This window comes from Polypterus senegalus, chromosome 1 (assembly GCF_016835505.1).
Source record: "Polypterus senegalus isolate Bchr_013 chromosome 1, ASM1683550v1, whole genome shotgun sequence".
NCBI lineage: Eukaryota > Metazoa > Chordata > Cladistia > Polypteriformes > Polypteridae > Polypterus > Polypterus senegalus.
This window is the reverse complement of record NC_053154.1, coordinates 31223825-31244710: the sequence shown is the minus strand read 5'-3', so window position 1 is coordinate 31244710 and position 20886 is coordinate 31223825. Positions and strand designations below refer to the sequence as shown.

General features: G+C 39.2%; 1 protein-coding gene across 1 annotated transcript in view; it reads left to right on the top strand.

Annotated features, from left to right (window-relative positions):
* LOC120539440 (lithostathine-like) overlaps positions 1 to 20886 on the top strand; it is a 32857-nt gene that overhangs the window by 5539 nt on the left and 6432 nt on the right. The window lies entirely within an intron of this gene.

The window sequence follows — 20886 nt, the reverse complement described above, 5'->3', positions numbered from 1 at the left end:
CCAACCTCCAACAATCCACCGGTCCCTGGAAAAATTTGCTTCTAGTAAAGCAGTCCTTGGTGTCAAACAGGTTGCGGACCACTGGGCTACACTACTGGCTGGGCTGCTGAGACTGGCCACTGGGCAGAACTGACCATCACGAGTAGTAATAGTTCGCATATTTTCACGTTTTTTTGCTCTAGTTTTATGTAATTATGTGGTAGTATTTTAACGAACAGTTAGTGCAGACTACAGCTGAAGATCTGAAGTGGACGCGAGAAGTTGGTGAGTTGTTTATTAACAGATTTTAGTGATTTTGAGTTTGTATAATTAGTGTAGGTCAGGGGGCTTTTTGCATATTGGCTTATTTTACAATATTAACTTTGAAGTAAACTTAGTAAAGTAAAATTTGATTTTTGGAGGATTTGTTTTCCAACTTGTATTACTGAGCAATGAATTCAGTGAGTGTTTTCGCGATTTCAGTTCACACAAACAGGACTTTGTGCTGTTTACATCACCCTACTCTTACATCGTTAAGAATACGCCTGAGAATATCCAAATGGAATTGATTGAACTGCACTCAGATTCTATTCTGATGGCAAAATACAATGAAATTGGTGTGCCAGGCTTGTATGCTTACCTGCCACCCTCGTATGTGCAGATCCGTAAGTTGGCATCGAGAGTACTCTCTATGTTCGGAAGCACTTACCTTTGTGAGAAATTGTTTTCATTAATGAAAGCTACCAAAACCCCACATCGCTCAAGACTTACTGTCGAGCAACCTTCATCCCTCATAAAAGTTGCAGCTGCACAAGATTTCAAGCCTGATATTGACAAACTGGTTACTGTAAGACTCCTATATAAGCAATGAATATAATATAATAATATAAGGACCTAGCTAAGAGGCTAAGACTGTAATTGTACGCTGTTGTATGGAGATTGTATGGAAATAAATTGCTTTTCTTTAAACTTTAAGTGCTGCATTTTTTAAAGTTTTCAGTATTGGAAAGAAAGCTACAGTAACTTTGTATAATAGGATAATAGTTTTTGTTACAGTGAGGCCCGCTGACGCACGTATGGCAGTGGAAGTGGCCCACCAATGGTAGTGAGTTTGACATGCCTGCTCTAACACACACTTACCAAGTCATCTCTGTCTTTCCCAATACATTTAGTTGCATATTTGGCAATTTGCTGGGGCTTTTTAAAAAGACCAGTAAAACAGACAGTGATGCTAAAAGTGATGGGATAAAAGGAGGTCCTTGTCTACTTTAAATACTCTGAGTTTACAGAGGAGAAATAAGCATTGACTGCATTTAGAGTAAATGTATTTTTTCTATTTATTTTCCAATTAAGTTTATTATCTAGGTGTGTTCCAAAGTATTTATATTCAGTCACTCTTTCTAACTCCTATCATGGAACAATGGCTGGTGAACATGGAGATTTCCTTAAAGTCAAGTATCATTTCTTTGGTTTATTTGACATTCAGAGTATGATAGTTCTTATTACACCATTTTCTAAAACAGCCCACTTGGTTGAAGTACAAGCTTTAATCCTACCGAGATATACATCCTATCATCAAGGTGTCATCAGTGTATTTGCTAATAGAACAGTCGACATTCTTCTGTTTCAGGCCACTTTTGCAAAGTGTAAATAGTAATGGTAATGAAACACATACTTGCAGAGTCCTTGCATTTGTGTGAATAACTTTTTAAAAACTGTATTTTGCCTTGACTGTCTGTGAACGATTCTACTTGAGTTGAATTCTTGTAACATTCTGCTATTTCATTTGATCATTAAGCATTGCATGTGGATTAATGTATTGTCAAGTAAATGACTCCTCTACCATAAATAAAGAAATGGATATAATCACTCACAATTAGTATTCATTGACATATACCTTGCACTCTAAACCATTTATTTAATCCAAGCCATTTCAAGATGATGAACCCCAGATTAAGAGTGCCACTGGAATTTATTCACTGCAGGGATGTGAGCATTCTGTTTTGTGCACTACCTTTGGCATGTACCATAAACAGACTCATCCACTTGCTGGAAAGGCAATCACATGATGTTTTTTCTATAGCTCAGTAGTCCACTGCTTGTATAATCTGCACAGCTCTACATGCAAAACTGTGTTTGTAGGTGCAAGAAAGGTTTAATGAAACAAACCATTGTACTCCATCATGTGAGTTCTTGTCTTACTAGAAGTTGACTACACATCTTGCTCCCACTGTATTTAAATGTTACAGTCAAATGATCCTGCTATGTATGTTTTTTGTCACATCCTGAATCAAAATACAGACATCAAACTCAAGAAGTTTCCTCTCTTATTCATAATTTCACCAAAATGATGATATCTTTTCCTACAACTTCAATGTAAATATCACTTTTCCTACAGTTCCTTCTCAACTTCAGTCATCAGTCTTTTTTGACATGAGCTAGCAGTCATTATTACTCTCTCAAAGTCAGTGAAATCTCATCTTCAGGCAGTCACATCAAATATAATGAGCAACTGGGTGTGCCTCTGATTTGTGTATATAATGGAATGTTACAATTACTGCTTTATGACAACAGTGACCACATCTGGTAGAACTCCAGTGTTTAATATAATGTGTACTCCTTTCATGAAGAGTTTATTTTGTTTTGTAAGTTTCCTAGTCTCCATTTTCCTAAATGTAAACATTTTTAAACAATCATTGTAATTAACATTTACAATGTCAGAAAATGAGTAAAATAAATATAATGTATGTACCTAGTATTGTACGTCATACATTTCTATTTGTACATTTCTAACTAGCATTCTTTTAACATAACTTTTATCATCCCCCTATCCATCTGTTTTTTAATCCCCTTATCAAGCAGCATCAGGCAGGAAACAGGCTTGAAAAAGAATAATAATGGACATGTTGTAATCAAATGAATCAGTTACTTAAGTATTTTATCCTTACTTTTAATGCATTTACTTCTACTTAGATGTTTTTATTTGTGGAGATTCTGAAGGATACATGTGGTACAAAGAGTTTTCTGAAGACTGGAGCCAGATGAAGGTAAAGAATTTGAGTGCTTAGCAAATACAGTAGTTAAGAAGCTAAATATTCTTCCTTGTGTGCTACTGTACTGTATATGGAGAAGCAGAGCAGCAAAACGGCTCACAGAATAAAGAAGGCTACAAAGGGAGGTTATCTGTTAGAAATTTCTCTTATGAAACTCCTGCTCTGCCACTTGAATGTCAAGCACTTTAATAAGCAAGACTACAGTTCCAACAGTGACGTCTGTCAGCTTTGTAGTGCTAACACACTATAATAAACACAGCAATATGTAAAAATACAAGGATAATTTGGTTTAAAGGATGATGTTACCAAAGTGGTGCAGTGTTTAAGCTGCTGCCTTGCAACATGGATACTTTGGTTTAAGTCCCGGGTGCTCTCTGTGTGGAGTTTGTATGTTCTCCCCATGTCCACATAAATTTTCTTCTGGTGCTCCTATTTCCTCAGAGAATCCAAAGACATGAATGTTAGGTGAACTGCCATTACTAAAAAAATTGGTGTGCCAGCCTGATTTGAATCCAAGAATCGAATTGTTGCTGAATTTCTATGATGGTCATGGACTGCCTTTAACAACCACCACCATGTTCAAGAACCAGGTTGCTCATAAGTAAACCTGGCACCAGAGCACCTTGGGCTGAAGTGCAACAATCATCTTTGTATTCGTATCATTTGATTTTAAACCATATATTCTGGACACTTAAGTAAAGATAGGTCCTGAGCTTTAACTGATCCCCATTGGTGGTGAGCCTGGTTAGACGGGTAGAACATCCACTGGACACACATAAAAGATGGAAGCAGGGAGTGAGGATGTGCCAGGAATGACCAACAGAAGCCAGCTCTCACCTCTGGAGGTGTTTCTCCTGCATCTTGCAATAGGTCAGCAACATAGGGTCCAAATAGACAGTAGTTAAGACCTTAGCCGTAGAGATAGTAAGGTCAGAAAGTGGATAAACTAAGACAGGAAATGCTGAAAGCATTTTACATTGTAGTTGCCATTCAGTATTTTTCTAACCAGCTTATTCCTGAACAGGGTCATGGGGGTCACACACACAACCACACGCTAAGGCCAATTTAGTATCGCCAGTTCAGCTAACCTGCATGTCTTTGCACTGTGGGAGGAAAACAGAGTACCCAGAGGAAACCCACGCAGACACTGGTAGAACATATGGACTCCATGCAGGGAGGACCCAGGATGCAAACCCTGGTCTCCTTGCTGCGAGGCAGCAGCCCTACCACTGTGCCTCACAATAGTTATGTTTTGGTTAATATTCTTCAGCACTGCGTGGAAGGTGGGGATAGTACTGTGGTATTGGCAGACCTGTGTGGTATACAAAATTTTCAAGAGTGTGACAAGAGAGTGTGTTCCAGTTTCCTAGGAATCACACTCCTTAGCCTGTTTGGTAAACCCTGTACCAAGGTAGTGGAATAGTCACTCCTGACTGTATTTGGAATAGTGGACTAACACAAACACTTGAGGTGTTATGGGAATATATCTATCTTCTCAAAGTGTGTTTTGTGGACCATTCTGTCCCTGTATTTGCAGAGCACTTACTCTTAAATGCTACTGCCCAAATAACACTTCCTGCACAGTATTGTTGAACTCCCTCAGTGTGGAGTGGGCCTGTAACTGCACCACTCAGCGTCTTCCTAAAGAGATATAACAGGGCATAGTTCATTAGGAAAAGAGAGAGGGGCAGAATCAGTATACTCCGAAGGAATAATATCTCTCCTTTAATTCTATGAGTGTCTGGGTGTTCCCCAGGAAGGTCTGGAAATAGCTGCAGTGTGTAGGGCAACCTGGACAGCCCAGCTCTGATTGAGGAAAATGATAACAAAGATCCTCCATTGTAAGTGGCATTTCAAACATTACATAGCACATTGCTTTAACTCTTTTTTTTCTGCTTCTCAACAGGTACACAAAGATAGTCCGTGCATTGTAAATGACTGAAAGTGTGATTATTACAGCATCATCTGACCAAACTGTAAAACTGTGGGATTGTAAAACAAAGAAACAGGTATTAACATAACATACAATCTTGGAAAGTGAGAGGATGCCTGGGAAGTGGAAAAGAAGTGTACTGGTACCAATTTTTAGGAATAGGGGTGATATGCAGAACTGTAGTAACTACAGAAGGATAAAATTAATAAGCCACAGCATGAAGTTATGGGAAAGAATAGTGGTAACAAGATTAAGAATGGAGGTGAAGATTAGTGAGCAGCAGTATGGTTTCATGCCAGGAAAGAGCACCGCAGATGTGATATTTGCTCTGAGGGTGTTGATGGAGAAGTATAGAGAAGGCCAGAAGATGTTTCATTGTGTCTTTGTGGACCTGGAGAAAGCTTATGTCAGGGTACCTAGAAAGGAGTTGTGGTATTGAATGAGGATATCATAAGTTGCAGAGAAGTATGTAAGAGTGGTACAGGATATGTACGAGGGAAGTGTGACAGTGGTGAGGTCTGCGATAGGAGTGGCGGATGTGTTTATGGTGGGGATGGAATTACCTCAGGAATCGGCTCTGAGCCATTTCGTATTTACAGTGGTGATGGACAGGTTGACAAAGGAGCTTAGACAGCAGTGTCTGTGGATTATGATATTTGTGGATGACATTGTGATCTGTAACAAGAGTAAGAAGCAGGTTGAGGAGAACCTGCAGAGGTGGAGATATGCTCTAATGGGGAGAGGAATGAAGGTCAATAAGACAAAGACAGAATACATGTATGTGAATCGGTCAGAGGAATGGTGAGGATGCAGAGAGTAGAGCTGGTGAAGGTGGGTGAGTTCAGAGTAATGGGGAGTGTAGAAGAGAGGTGAAGAAGAGAGTACAGGTAGGCAGGGTGGAGTAGAGCATCAGGAGTGATTTGTGGCAGATGTATACCAGCAACAGTGAAAGGGAAAGCCTACAAGATGGTAGTGAGACCCACTATGTTTTATGGGTTGCAGATGGTGGTACTGACAAAAAGACAGGAGAGCTGGAGGTGGTAGAGTTAAAGATGTTAAGATTTGCATTGGTTGTGATGAGGATGGACAGGATTACAAGTACATTATAGGATCAGTTCAGGTTGGATGGTTTGGAAACAACATCACAGAGATGAGATTGCATTGGTTTGTGTAGAGGAAAGATGCTGGGTATATTGGGAAAGGGATACTAAGGATGGAGCTGCCAGGCAAAAGGAAAAGAGGAAGGCCTAAGAAGGTTTATGAATGTGGTGAGAGAGGACATGCAGGTGGTGGGTGTAACAGAAATGAAGAGGACAGAAAAATATGGAAACAGATGATCCGCTGTGGCAACACCTAAAACAAGCAGCCAAAAGAAGAAGAAGAAGGTGTTAATATAATTTAAGAAAGCATCAGATTTTTAGGAAAGTGAAATATAAGGATAATAGTAACAAATGTCAAAGTTATAAACTTTCTAACATATATTCCAACAGGAGCCAAAAGCCCTATCATGAACGGCAAAGACAGCATTTTTTTAAAGATGAATGAAAAGCAAGGTAGACATTTTTCCTCTTATACCCTTACTGGAAATAGCAAGGACATGAACCATGTTCATTCAGTTAGACATACAGTATGTCTGATGATCACAGGATTTATGTGAAAAGGTTATTTTAAATTAAAAGTCAGTGAGTTAAAATGATACAAATTGAAAATGTACCATATATTTTCTGAAACATACAATCTGAGTTTTGCCAGCTCAATAAGTATGGTAAAGTCAAATTTTAAACTATACTATAACATATAATAATAATATATAATATTATTGCACAATATTATCAAAATAAATAAATCATTGTTGGATTTCACTTTTAATTCATTATTGCTGCTTAATTTTTTTATCAAAATAAAACAGTTTTAATATAGTTCTAGCAAATTTTGTTTTTGCATTTTTTGTAATTTGAGAAAACAACTATAAAAAAGAATATAATGCAATTATCTTCAGGCAAGTCTGAAATCCTTGGAATAAAATTAGAACTTTGTGACTGTTAACCACACACAAGCAGTGTACGGATATTAATTTAATTGTTTTCTTTCTTTGTTGTAATCAGAAGGTTAACTAAAAACTTTTAAAGAACTCTACAAAATGTGAACATATTTAATTCCTTAATAATAGTAAAGATATAATAAAATATAAAACACCAAATCTTGGTACGTAACACAAGTAGATGAGTAAGCTACACGTTTTAAAATGCAAAAAAATGTAAAAAAAGCAATAAGAATTTAATCAACAAAGAAAAAAAAATACTTTTTTGAATTTAAAGTAAAAAAAAAAATACTTCGTCGAATTTCTTTTAGGTGGGTTTGTTTCAATGTGGGGCACCAGTTTCATGTATGGAATTGAATCCAAGTCAAGACAGATTGTTGGTATGTGGAGACGTCCTGGGAAATATCTACTTTATTGAGTGGAACTAAATGAAGAACAGTAGAGTAAGGTGTAAAAATATACTGTAAACTTTTTTTAGTTTTACTTTAAATATAAAGATCTGTGTGTATTGTTTACGATGCTGTGCGGGTTATTCTTTAACAATTTATTTGTTTTAAGCAATAAAACAAGGACTGATTAGGAATTTAACTGAAATGGATGTGTTGATTCAGTAACCTGTTTTATTTTGAATTAATTATTTTAAATCTCTTGGATAATTGCTTAGAGTACATTTTGCTATTATTGCAATATTTACTCAATATCATTTAGTTACAATAACATTATCCTGAATTAGTAACTGAAAAAATGCAGTGAATCATGTGATTTTGTATTGCATATTGTAATCATGAGTTGACTAATAAAATAAACAGAAAAAAAAGTTGTGTAAAGAATGCAAACTTTAATATAAGAGTTTCAGAACATGTTTTTCTACTATGATTGGATGTGAGTTTGTACATGAGTGTGTCCTCGTGTGAGTTCTCTGGGCAGCCCCATAGTCCAACTCTGAATTCATCATTAGAAGTTTGCATCTGAAGTGTCTTCTGTAAATGTTTGCAAAAGTTTGCTTCCCCTCTAATGTCAGTTCACCAATCAAAAAACCATGAGCCCCATGAATAGCCTACATGCTATATTGATATTTTATATAGTGAAAAAGAAAATAATAATGTAATTTAACAAAATGCCTCAATGAAAAACGGTTTGGAGCTTAATGTGATGATGGAATGCATATTGTCCACAACACCTAGTAGATGATACTGTTTGTGAGTTCTAAAGTATTTTAAAGAGTAAAGAATAAAGTCTCAATAATTTGTCTACAATGGATTTTCTAACTGATAAGCAAAGGCCTATGATGGGGTATGCATGTCTACTTCTAAAGTGTAGCAGGAGTTAATTGACTCAGTAATCTAGTCAAGCAAGTAAATAGCAGCAACTCCATGTGATTGAAGGTGATTCTTCAATTTGCTATCAAAATAGTTCCTGAATCACAAATAACTAGATAGTTATTTTCCATTCAAACTTCCCTCTCATTTCGTATATTTCAGGTGGACTGTTTACTTGAATTCCTGCTGCTGTTTTATAGTAGTAGAGTGTTGTACCATGAGAAATGAAGCAAATTTACCCTTTTTATTGGCTAACTGAACACATTGCAATATGCAAGCTATTGAGGCAACTCAGGCTGCTACTTCAGGTAACTGGTGTTGTTTTGCTTCACTTCTCATTGCTGCTAAAGGTGTCTTGATAGCATCAGCAAACAGTGCAGGGCATGAAAATTGCAAACTAAGTGCACATGTGTCCTAAAACAATACAGAAAATCAAGAACACAAGAAACTGCTAAAAAAACACTATAGTTAGCTTATTAAATGTTCAAAAGCTATCAGCAATTAACTAGTTATTGAAATGCATATTTTACTCCACTTGTACAACTAATCATAGCAACATATGCATTACTCAAAACCCCTCTAAATAATGAGACCCCTGGGTTACAATTCCAAAATCTTCACTCCACACTCCATCTTAGCAGGTGGCACAAAACTCAACATTTCCATTGGTTTCTCACCTACCAATGACATTACAGGAAAACAGAAAATGTAATGTGAATGTTTTCCTTCACATTTACAGTATATCTCTTCCTGTACCTTGCTAGTATCCCACAATGCCATGTTTCAAGTCTAAAGTTCGTTATAACATTTTGGGGAACTTTTGTGCATAACGGTGCCTTTTACACTAGAACAGTTGCTAATTTTATTAACAATTGCAGCAGAGCGCATTATAACAGCTTATTCCTGGATTTTGTAACAGCTAAACCTTATCTGTTTCTTGAATTCTTTATAATGTCTTCAATGTTTAGGCATGCTCTCTGAGGAAATCCCAGCACTTTGCACATATTTTTAATTGTAAACCAGAAGAAGCAATGCCGTAAGAGTCAAGATAAACAAACTATTTACTCAGGGAAATTTTAACATTTGTAGCTACATTTGCAGCACTCACTATGCATACTGTATTTACATCAACTGGTTTGTATCTTCCTTGGAAAATTTTCACTTCACGCACAAGGCAATTTTGCTACAAACATGCAAATTTTCCTTGTTTTTACTCGTAGCACTTCATTTAAACTTACAGTATAATGCATCAGAAAATACGATTTTTACAAGATCTACAAGATCTAGAAAATCTACAAAATTTTCACAAAATATGATAGAGTATTAACAAACTTACTTGCAAACAGAACTTTCCATCTTCATGCTCACGCTTTCAGGATATTCACAAACCAATTCGGGGTTGTGAGAGGGAAACTCCTACAATGTACTTAAAATGTAAATTAACATTTAAAAAACACCAAGCTCTACATAATTTAATATTCTATTTCTCTCATTCTCTCCCTCTTGCCCTCAGCCAGTTTAACAGCCATTTTCATAGTTCACCAAGGTTGAATGGTTGACCTCTCCCCTTTAGGCACATTGAAGAAGAGTTTTTTAATAAAGTATATACTGTATATATATATATATATATATATATATATATATATATATATATATATATATATATATATATATATATATATATATATAAAAATACCCTACAGCGGAGAAGTAGTGTGTTAAACAAGTAATGAAAAAGAAAAGGAAACATTTTAATAATAACGTAACATGATTGTCATTGTAATTGTTTTGTCATTGTCATGAGTGTTGCTGGCATATATATATATATATATATATGTATATATATATATATATATGTGCATATATATATATATGTATATATATATATATATGTATATATATATGTGCATATATATATATATATGTATATATATATATATATATATATACATACATATCTACATATATACACACACATATACATACACATATATATATATCTATATATCTATCTATAATCTATATATCTATATCTATCTATCTATATATATATCTATATCTATCTATCTATCTATCTATATATATATATATATATATATATATACTGTATATTGAATATATTGAAATAGTTTTACTGTCAAATAAGGCAAACAGTACACGGCACATGTTTCGCCCTAATTCTGGGCTCATCAGGCAGTACACACTCACTGCACCCCCTCTCGGGAATCGAACCTCGGATGTCAGCACCAGGGTGTGTGGTTCGTTTATTTGACAGTAGATCGCTTTAGTATCGATTATATATATATATGTATATTACTTTTGAGAATGCAACGTATAGTTTTGTCCAGGAGGAAAGCAATGTTGCCTCAAATCAATGGCAACCTTTTGTAGGGTGTGTCCCTGAGACTTATTACTTGTCATCGCGAAGCAGAGCCTTACTGAAATTTGATGCATTTCAATTGAAATGGATAACGGTGATGTCAGGAATACATTCAGAGTGTGGCGCTCTGCTGTTTTTTTGTGTAGCTGCCTTCACACAGCTTCTCCGCTGCTTTATAAACAAACGCCATATAAAGCCATCGTTTCTCCTGTTCGTTTATTACAATTCTTATAGTTATTGTGTAGCTATTCGAGACTTACTTTACTGTTCAGGTACCCATTTCCTTTATTTAATCCACGGCTTGTACGTTATTTTTTGCTCGTTTATTACGATTATATAGATATTTATTGATTCCCTTCTTTAGCTGACTGCCTGCTCATATAAGACGCTCCACTGGTTTTTTGTGAAACAGCCTTCACACAGCCTCTCTGCTCTTTTATAAACGAACGACATATAAAGCCATTACCTTGTCAATTGTGTAATGCGTTTTTTGAACAGGTTTGATGCATGGAAGTGATCATTCATACTGCATTCAGTAAGATCACGTGAGCTGCTCTCGTGTGTGATGTTGCGATGTCCATGGCTTAATTTAATGTTAGCTAAGACCCGGCACTTAAAAGTTTCTGGCTGCACTCCGGTTGTAATATGACGAAGCTGCGCAAGCTCACTCTTGAGAATGCAACGTATAGTTGTCCAGGAGAAAAGTAATCTTGCCTGAAATCAATGGCATCATTTTGTAGGGTCTGTCCCTGAGACTTATTTCTTGTCATCGCGCAGCAGAGAATTACTGGAAGTTGGAGGCATCTGAATTGAAATGGGAGATCAGAGGGTATAAAGGGGACACGAGGAATACTTTGAGTGTGGAGAAACTCTAGAGACAGCGTGTGTATTAACTTGTGGATTTTTCTGTGAGTATTTGGTGGCAGCGTGACGAAGTTGCTTCTGCAAGACTGCGTTAGCCGCGGAGCTCAGCTCAGAGCGAAATGAGGTGAATGGGAGGGGAGATGATGACGTCACTCCCCCACATGCCTTAACTGTCAATCCCCCCACAAACACAGTCTCTCGGAATTTGCATAAGCACAGCCCTTCACCAGAAATTTTAACTCTCATTTATACCCTGCGTTCTCTCATTAAACTTGTATCCCGCATTAGTCGTGGGCATGACAAACACCAGCGGCAGCCTATCTATGAACTTAATTTAAACTTTAGGTTTACACCGTGCTTTGTTTCCAAAGTAGCTGCACTCATGAATATGCTTGTATGTGTCACTCGCTCTCTTCTTATTGCTTCGCTGCCTTCTCAATTGTATAATGCATGTTTTCTTCAGTGCTTTTTGGAGCTCTTCCTTGTTTTCTACGTACTGAGTTGACAGTCAGCTCACGTGATTACGTGGGAGGCGTGATGATGTCACCATTCCCTGCCTCAGTTTCTTCTGCTCAAGCCCAGGCCTCTAGAGTCACCCCTGTTGGTGACACATGGATTGACACCCCGGGTAGAAGGTGCTATCGTAGGAACTCCCCAACTGTGATCGCTGTGATTTAACCTGAGCATCTGGTTCAGGAGTGCCGACTTTTGCCTGCACAACCCATGGACATCAGTCTAGTCCATTGATATGTGGCTTTCAGGCTTCCCCAAGGGTGTTCAAGAAGGACAATTTCAAGGTCTCTATTCAGTTGGACTCTGGTAGTGACCTCTGTGTAGACTGCTGTGACTTGCTGCAACAGATTACCTACACAAATACGGACTGGATTAATATATGCTATGTTCATGGAGCCAGTAAACAATATGAGACTATCTTACTCCCTCTGAAATTTAAGAGGAGGAACATTAAAATTTGGACTGCCGTATCAGACACTTCACTCTGACCTCTTTTAATAGGGAAGAGGAATGCCCTCTTTCCATGCATCCTAGCCACCCGCAGAGCACCTCTCTCTGCAATCAAGAGGTGGGTCTCGCTACAGACAAGGTCGGTCAAGGAGCCAGCTTAGAGATTGAACCTGATTTGTCCAGTGAGATAGGGGACAACCTCTTGCCTAAGGGTCCAGGACAATTGGAGAACTTTTTGCATCAGGTACTCACACCTACACCCTCCACAGGCTAGGCAGCAGCTACGGGCCCTGGAGAAACAATGGCTGAAGAGGAACAGTGGGACACTGGGACCTTATACTCCTAATAAGTTTGCATGCCTGCAATGGGACAATATCAGCTTAGACTTTGCATTTAAACAAGCACATATCGCAAATGATCCTTACTATATGCAGCACGGAGGGCTTGAATTTCAAAACACCACACTTTTTAATCAAGGATGGTGTCTTATATCAGGTGATTTCTGATTGCATAGGGAAGGGCTGTTTGAAGAGTCGGTGGCCCCATAGAGGGAGAAGTTTTAAAAATTGTTCACACCCATGTTTTGGGGAGTCATCTTGGCACCAAGAACATTAGGGATCACATTTCGAAATGCTTTAATTGGCTGAATATGGGCCAAGATGTGGAACACTTTTGTAAGTCTTACCCTGATTGTCAAGCTGTTTCCACTAATAGACCCACTAGGGCTCCCCACTCACTAGTGCTTATTTTGGATGCCCTTTTGAGAGGGTTGGGTTAGACATTGTTGAATTGTTGAATACACTCCATAAGTGCAGAATCATCTGAGAATTTCTGCAAGTGACAGGACATGGAGATAAATTTATATTCTGAGGTATACAGAGTGAAGAGGAAAAGAGACGGGCCTGTTCCTTGTGGTGCTCCAGTGTTGCTCACACAGTCCATGAGTCTTACAAACTGCAGTCTGCTTGACAGATAATCCATTATCCAGGATGCTATAGGCTCTTCCACCAGCATATCTTTACCACTTAACTGGGATATGACTGGATGGTGTTTAAAGCACTGGAGAAATCAAAAAACATAATCCTCATAGTGCTGCCAGCTTTATCCAGGTGAGAAGAAACCTTGTGTGGCAGATAGATATTATCCAGTCATATGCTCAAAACATGCAAAACACATGCATTTTTTTCAAAAATATTTTAACATTTACTTCCAGAAAAAGCAGAATACTTTCTAAACTGTACAACACTGTCCCATAATTATGTGCTTTTGAATTGAAGACAGAGCTCCTGACCAATAAATAAGGAGAAAACATGGGTCTTTAGTTCTGGTGCACGTTTCATTTTGTGTGCGCATTCCTTCCTCGTTCATGAGAGCATTTTCTGTACGCGATTTATTTTTAAAAAATGTATTAAAAAAATATGTTTGGGGCATTGTGAGCAAACAAGTGGATGACCTTGTGTGTAATTTATGTGACGTGAGTAACACAACATTTTTTTCATGGACATTTTGATTTTGTTTGCTGATGTCCTGCAGTGGTCACCTACTGTGACCATTGAATCAAAAACTTTCTTTCCTCCTTTCTGCAAGAAAACACGAGATTGAATTATTTTCCTGTCACTATAAAGCACATGAGGTAAGTAACATATTTAAACAAAATATTGTTTTTGGGTGGTGTTTTGCTTTACCAAGGCTTCAGAATGTCATGGTGTGCTATGTATTCACATTTCTGTCTGTCCTGGGTTCAATGCCGTCTTGAGTCTAATAATACTGTGATTGGCTGCAGAGCCCAGAAAATGAGATTCAGGTAATGAATTGATGGGTGGACTTTTCAAAAGCCGTACTGTCCTAAATTTGTTCTTTCTTTCTTTCTTTCTTTCTTTCTTTCTTTCTTTCTTTCTTTCTTTCTTTCTTTCTTTCTTTCTTTCTTTAACTAAATGTGTATCAATTTGCATATTATCATTGGACTTACTTTGCGCCACTTTAATTTACAGATATTTGTTCAAGTACAAGAGGGACACATTGGCTCAAGCCGTTTGCATCTCATTAGCTTTGTTTTAACCATTTTAGGGTAGGTGTTTTTCTAGTATTCTTTGTTTATTTACACACACAGGTAAAGTGGCTTAGTCCAGGCAAACACAGATGTGCAGGTGCCCCTGTAGCATGGACGTGTTCTTTAGCTCAGACGTCCTGTAAAATCTTGTAAAAGTAAGTAACTTTTAGTCAATTGCTCAGTTCATGGTTTACGTTGACTACAATGAACATGGACCTGACCTTTCGTCTGATTATTGGTAAGTGTTTTGTTTCTTTGTTTTTGTTTCTGTTTTGCTTTTGAAGATTTTTTTAGAATTATCAGGTATGGCTCAGTACTGTATGTCTAGTCAATGTGAAATTGACTTCAGCAGTTGAAACAGGGTAGCTTGATAGCAAATCAACACTTTTTATTGCTTCTATGTGTATCTTGCTAAATGTTCCCTTCCAGGCCTTTTTTAAAATATGTAATGTACTATCAATTACTCAGTGTACAATATACATTTACAAATAAAATACCAAATAACATGATAATAAATAGACAAATTTGCAATAAATACGTGGACATGGTTGATGCCCTTTCAGTTCATTGACAAAGTGCTGTATGCCTCTTGAAAAGTGACTCAATGAAAATCATCTGTATTGTGTATACCATCATGATTTGGTATGTCAACAAGTAAAGCAAAGCGAGTGCAAAATGAGATCAAGTATTGCTTATTCTACAAAGATATTGTAAAATGTCCTGGACACATTTGTTGGTACCTCTAGAAAAGATCTTAAATAACTGTATTGGAGTGATTTTTCAAACTTGCTGTTTTCTTTAATTCCTATCACACATCTCCAATCATGCAATCAGTCGTTCAGGCTGTTTAAAAGGTGAAACGCTGTCTCTTTGCTGTTTGGTGTCAACATGTGTCCCACACTTAATATGGACCAGAGAAAGCAAAAGAAAGAGTTGCAAGCAAGTTAAAGGCAAAAGCTATAAGACCATCTCCAAGCAACTTGACTATCCTGTGTCAACATTTGCAAATATAATTAAAAGATTATGGTCCATGAAACTGTAGCAAACCTCTCTGGACGCAGACACAAAGGGAAAATGGACCCCAGAATGAGCATAAAGATAGTGAGAATGGTAGACAAAAAGCCAAGGACAACTATCATTGAGACACAAGCTAAAAGTCCGAGGTCAAGGCCCATCAGTGTCTGATCGCACCATCCATCGCTTTTTGAATAGCAGTGGACTCAATGAAAAAAGTCCCAGGGGAACTCCACTGTTGAAAGAAAATCATAAAAAAGCCAATCATAAAAAATGTTTATTGACAAGCCACAATGCTTCTCGTAAATGTGCTTTGGACAGATGAGAGCTTTATGGCAAGTCACATTAGCTCTATGTCCACATATGAAAAAATTTACGATTTCAAAGAGAACAACAATGCATTGCCTACTCTAAAACATGGAGCAGGCTCGGTTGTGTTTTGGGGCTGCTTTGTTGTATCTGGCACAGGGTACTTTTAGAATTTACAGGGGACAATGAAATCTTAACACCATCAAGACATTCTGGAGCAAAACATACCACCCAGAGTCAGAAAGCTGTGTCTCAGTCGCAGGTCGTGGATCCTCCCAACAGGATAATAATAGAAAACACACAGCTAAAAGCACCCAAGACTGGCTAAGAACAAAACATTGGGCTATTTTATGAGCCCTGATTTGAATATTGAACATCAATGGAAAGAATTGAAACATGCAGTCTGGAGATGGCCCTCTTCAAACCTAACATAGTTGGGACTTTTTGTTCACAAAGAGTGGGCCAAACTAACTGTGGACAGGTGCAGAAATCTCATTGTAAGTTCCATAAATCGTTTGTTTGCACTTGTTGCCTCTAAAGATCGTGCATCAAAATATTAGGTTAAGGGTTCCATCATTTTTGTCCATGTCATTTTCACTTGTGTTATTACATGAAATGTTCTGTTGAATCAAAACTCTACAGCAAATTCTGATTTTTGTTAAATATGCAATGAACAGTGAGGGGTTCCAATTACTTTTGTCAGTTTCTAGTTACTTCAGAGACGAGTAAGGGTACCAACCAATTTTCCACACATACACTACAAGTCAAAAGTATCAGAACACACAACTTTTATTGAAATTTTCACCATTTAATGCCTAAATGTACTCTTAAATTAAAGCATATCACAAATACACAATTGGAGATAATAAAGAAATCATGTAATCATTTTGGTTAACAAAATCTAGTCTAATTTTTTGATTCATCAAAGTAGCCACCATTTACAGTTGCAACAGCCGAACATGCTCATGGTATTCTTTCTTCAATGAAAATCAAAAATTGTTTGGAAAGTTCTGTTGCAGGCATTCCTATAAATGTTTTGCACTTGTACAGTAGGTTGTCTTGCTTTTCAGCCTTCTGTCTTATCCTAAACCAGATTGGTGAGGTTTAAGTCTGCAGACTGTGCTTGCTATTCGATGGTTTGAAGCTGACCATCTTCTCGTTTTAATCTGAGGTACTTCTAACAATGTTTGGAGGTATGCCTTAGTTCATTACCTTGCTCTAGAATGAACTCCTGACCAAATAGGTGTAAAGTCATGGCCAAAGGTTTTCAGAATGACACAAGTACTGGTTTTCACAAAGCTTGCTGCTTCAGTGTTTTTAGACCTTTTTGTCAGATGTTTTTTATGGTATACTAAAGTATAATTACAAGCATTTCATACATTTCAAAGGCTTTTATTGATAATTACATTAAGTTTATGCAAAGAGTCAAACAGGTTCTCAATGGGATTAAGGTCTGGAGAGTTTTGTTTCGTTCCCCTAGCCACTTAGTTATCACTTTTGCCTTATGGCACAGTGCTCCATCATGCTGGAAAAAGCATTGTTGGTCACCAAACTGTTCTTGGAAGGTTGGGAGAAGCTGCTCTCAGAGAATGTTTTGGTCCCATTCATAATTTATGGCTGTGTTCTTAGGGAAAATGTGAGTGAGTCCACTCCCTTGGCTGAGAGGAAACCCTACACATAAATGGTCTCAGGATGCTTTACTGTTGGCATGACACAGGACTGATGTTCTCCGAACAATCTTTTTTCCAGATGCCCCAAACATTCGGAAAGGGGATTCATCAGAGAAATGACTTTAACCCAGTCCTCAGCAGTCCAGTCCCCGTACTTTTTGCAGAATAACAGTGTGTCCCTTGGCTTCTTTCCTGCCTTTCTTTACACCAGGCCATCCTCCAAACGTCTTTGCATCACGGTGTGTGCAGATGCACTCACACCTGCCTGTTGCCATTCCTGAGAAAGCTCTGCCCCAGTCACCCAGCTGAATCAACTTTAGGACACGTTCCTGGAGCGGGTTGGACTTTCTTGGGTGCCCCGAAGCCTTCTTCACAACAGCTGAACCTCTCTATTCTAACTCAGTCAGCATGACAGAGTGATCTCCAGCATTGTCCTCATCAACACTCTCACCTGTGTTAACAAGATCCATCCATCCATCCATCCTCTTCCGCTTATCCGAGGTCGGGTCGCGGGGGCAGCAGCTTAAGCAGAGAGGCCCAGACTTCCCTCTCCCCGGCCACTTCTTCCAGCTCTTCTGGGAGAATCCCAAGGCGTTCACAGGCCAGCCGGGAGACATAGTCCATCCAGCATGTCCTTGGTCTTTCCCGGGGCCTCCTCCCGGTTGGACGTGCCCGGAACACCTCGCCAGGGAGGCGTCCAGGAGGCATCCTAATCAGATGCCCGAGCCACCTCATCTGACTCCTCTCGATGCGGAGGAGCAGCGGCTCTACTCTGAGCCCCTCCCGGATGACTGAGCTTCTCACCCTATCTTTAAGGGAAAGCCCAGACACCCTGTGGAGGAAACTCATTTCAGCCGCTTGTATTCGCGATCTCGTTCTTTCGGTCACTACCCATAGCTCATGACCATAGGTGAGGGTAGGAACGTAGATCGACTGGTAAATTGAGAGCTTTGCCTTACGGCTCAGCTCCTTTTTACCACGACAGACCGATGCAGAGCCCGCATCACTGCGGATGCCGCACCGATCCGCCAGTCGATCTCACGCTCCATTCTTCCCTCACTCGTGAACAAGACCCCTCCTTGAACTCCTCCACTTGGGGCAGGATCTCTCCCCCAACCCTGAGAGGGCACTCCACCCTGTTCCGGCTGAGGACCATGCTCTCGGATTTGGAGGTGCTGATTCTCATCCCAGCCGCTTCACACTCAGCTGCGAACCGATCCAGAGAGCTGAAGATCACGGCCTGATGAAGCAAACAGGACAACATCATCTGCAAAAAGCAGTGACCCAATCCTGAGTCCACCAAACCGGACCCCTTCAACACCCTGGCTGCGCCTAGAAATTCTGTCCATAAAAGTTATGAACAGAATCGGTGACAAAGGGCAGCCCTGGCGGAGTCCAACTCTCACTGGAAACGGGCTCGACTTACTGCCGGCAATGCGGACCAAGCTCTGACACGGTTGTACAGAGACCGAACAGCTCTTATCAGGGGGTCCGGTACCCCATACTCCCGGAGCACCCCCCACAGGATTCCCCGAGGGACACGGTCGAATGCCTTTTCGAAGTCCACAAAACACATGTAGACCGGTCGGGCAAACTCCCATGCACCCTCCAGGACTCTGCTAAGGGTGAAGAGCTGGTCCACTGTTCCGCGACCAGGACGAAAACCACACTGTTCCTCCTGAATCCGAGGTTCGACTATCTGACGGACCCTCCTCTCCAGAACCCCCGAATAGACTTTTCCAGGGAGGCTGAGGAGTGTGATCCCTCTATAGTTGGAACACACCCTCCGGTCCCCCTTTTTAAAGAGGGGGACCACCACCCCGGTCTGCCAATCCAGAGGCACTGTCCCCGATGTCCATGCGATGTTGTATATTATTATATTATATTCATTGCTTATATAGGAGTCTTACTGTGTGAGATCTATTTCTTTTGTCCTGACACTTGGCAACTCTTGTTAGTAACCACTTCGTCAATATCAGGCTTGAAATCTTGTGCAGTTGCAACTTTTCTGAGGGATGAAAGGTGCTCGACATGTAAGTCTTGAGCGATGTGGGATTTTGGTAGCTTTCATTAACGAAAACAATTTCTCACAAAGGTAAGTGCTTCTGAACATAGACAGTACTCTCAATGCCAACTTATGGATCTGCACATACGAGGGAGACAGGTAAGCATACAAGCCTGGCACACCAACTTCGTTGTATTTTGCCTTCAGAATAGAATCTGACTGCAGTTCAATCAATTCCATATGGATATTCTCAGGCGCATTCTCAATTTTGTAAGAGTATGGTAACGTAAACAGCGCAAAGTCCTGTTCGTATGAACTGAAATCACGAAAACTCTCACTGAATTCATTGCTCAGTAATTCAAGTTGGAAAACAAATCCTCCAAAAATCAAATTTTACTTTACTAAGTTTACTTCAAAGTTAAAATTGTAAAATAAGCCAATATGCAAAAAGCCACCTGACCTACACTAATTTTACAAACTCAAAATCACAAAAATATGTTGATAAACAACTCACCGAGTTCTCGCGTCCACTTCAGATCTTCATCTGTAGTCTGCACTAACTGTTCGTTACAATACTAGCACAAAATTACATAAAACTAGAGCAAAAAAATGCGAAAATATGCGGGCTATTACTACTCGTTATGGTCAGTTCTGCCCAGTGGCCCATCTCAGCAGCCCAGCCAGTAGTGTAGCCTAGCAGGGCCGGCTCTAGGCTCGTGGCGGCCCTGGGCAGAGAAAGAATTGGTGGCCCCGTCGCCCGCCAATGTCAATATAGTATCTTATGCACGGCGGATGGCCACGTCTGTTGCGGACACTGCATAGCCGCCTCGTGCTCATGACACGCTACTACAGTATATGTGCGTGTCCGTAACTTGAAAACAAAGTGTCGGCCCATGATATTCTCATTATCGCAGAACATTATAATACTACATATAGCTTACTGTTCCGACTCTAGCGACATTAGTAAATACAGCGTACTAATTAACAAGAAGCAATGTTTTTCGGCCACATTGCCGTCAGCTATGTCGTTATTTTCTCTTTCTGTTTTATATTCAATATATATTGGCGTGGTGGCCCTGTGCAGGTGAATAGTGTGCACATGCCTAAGGCCGCCCCTGCTGCAGCCTAGGACTTCAGTTGTGATGTTGCAGCTCATTAACTTTGGTCAAGGCTCATGGCTATACTAGCAGATGACGTTTCCGGTACCGTAATGCCATGGGAAAACGTGCTTTTGTCAGAAGGCAGAAGTAAGAAAAGTCAATAAGTAACGCCGAAGATGCAGAATGATTCAATCACAAACGATAAT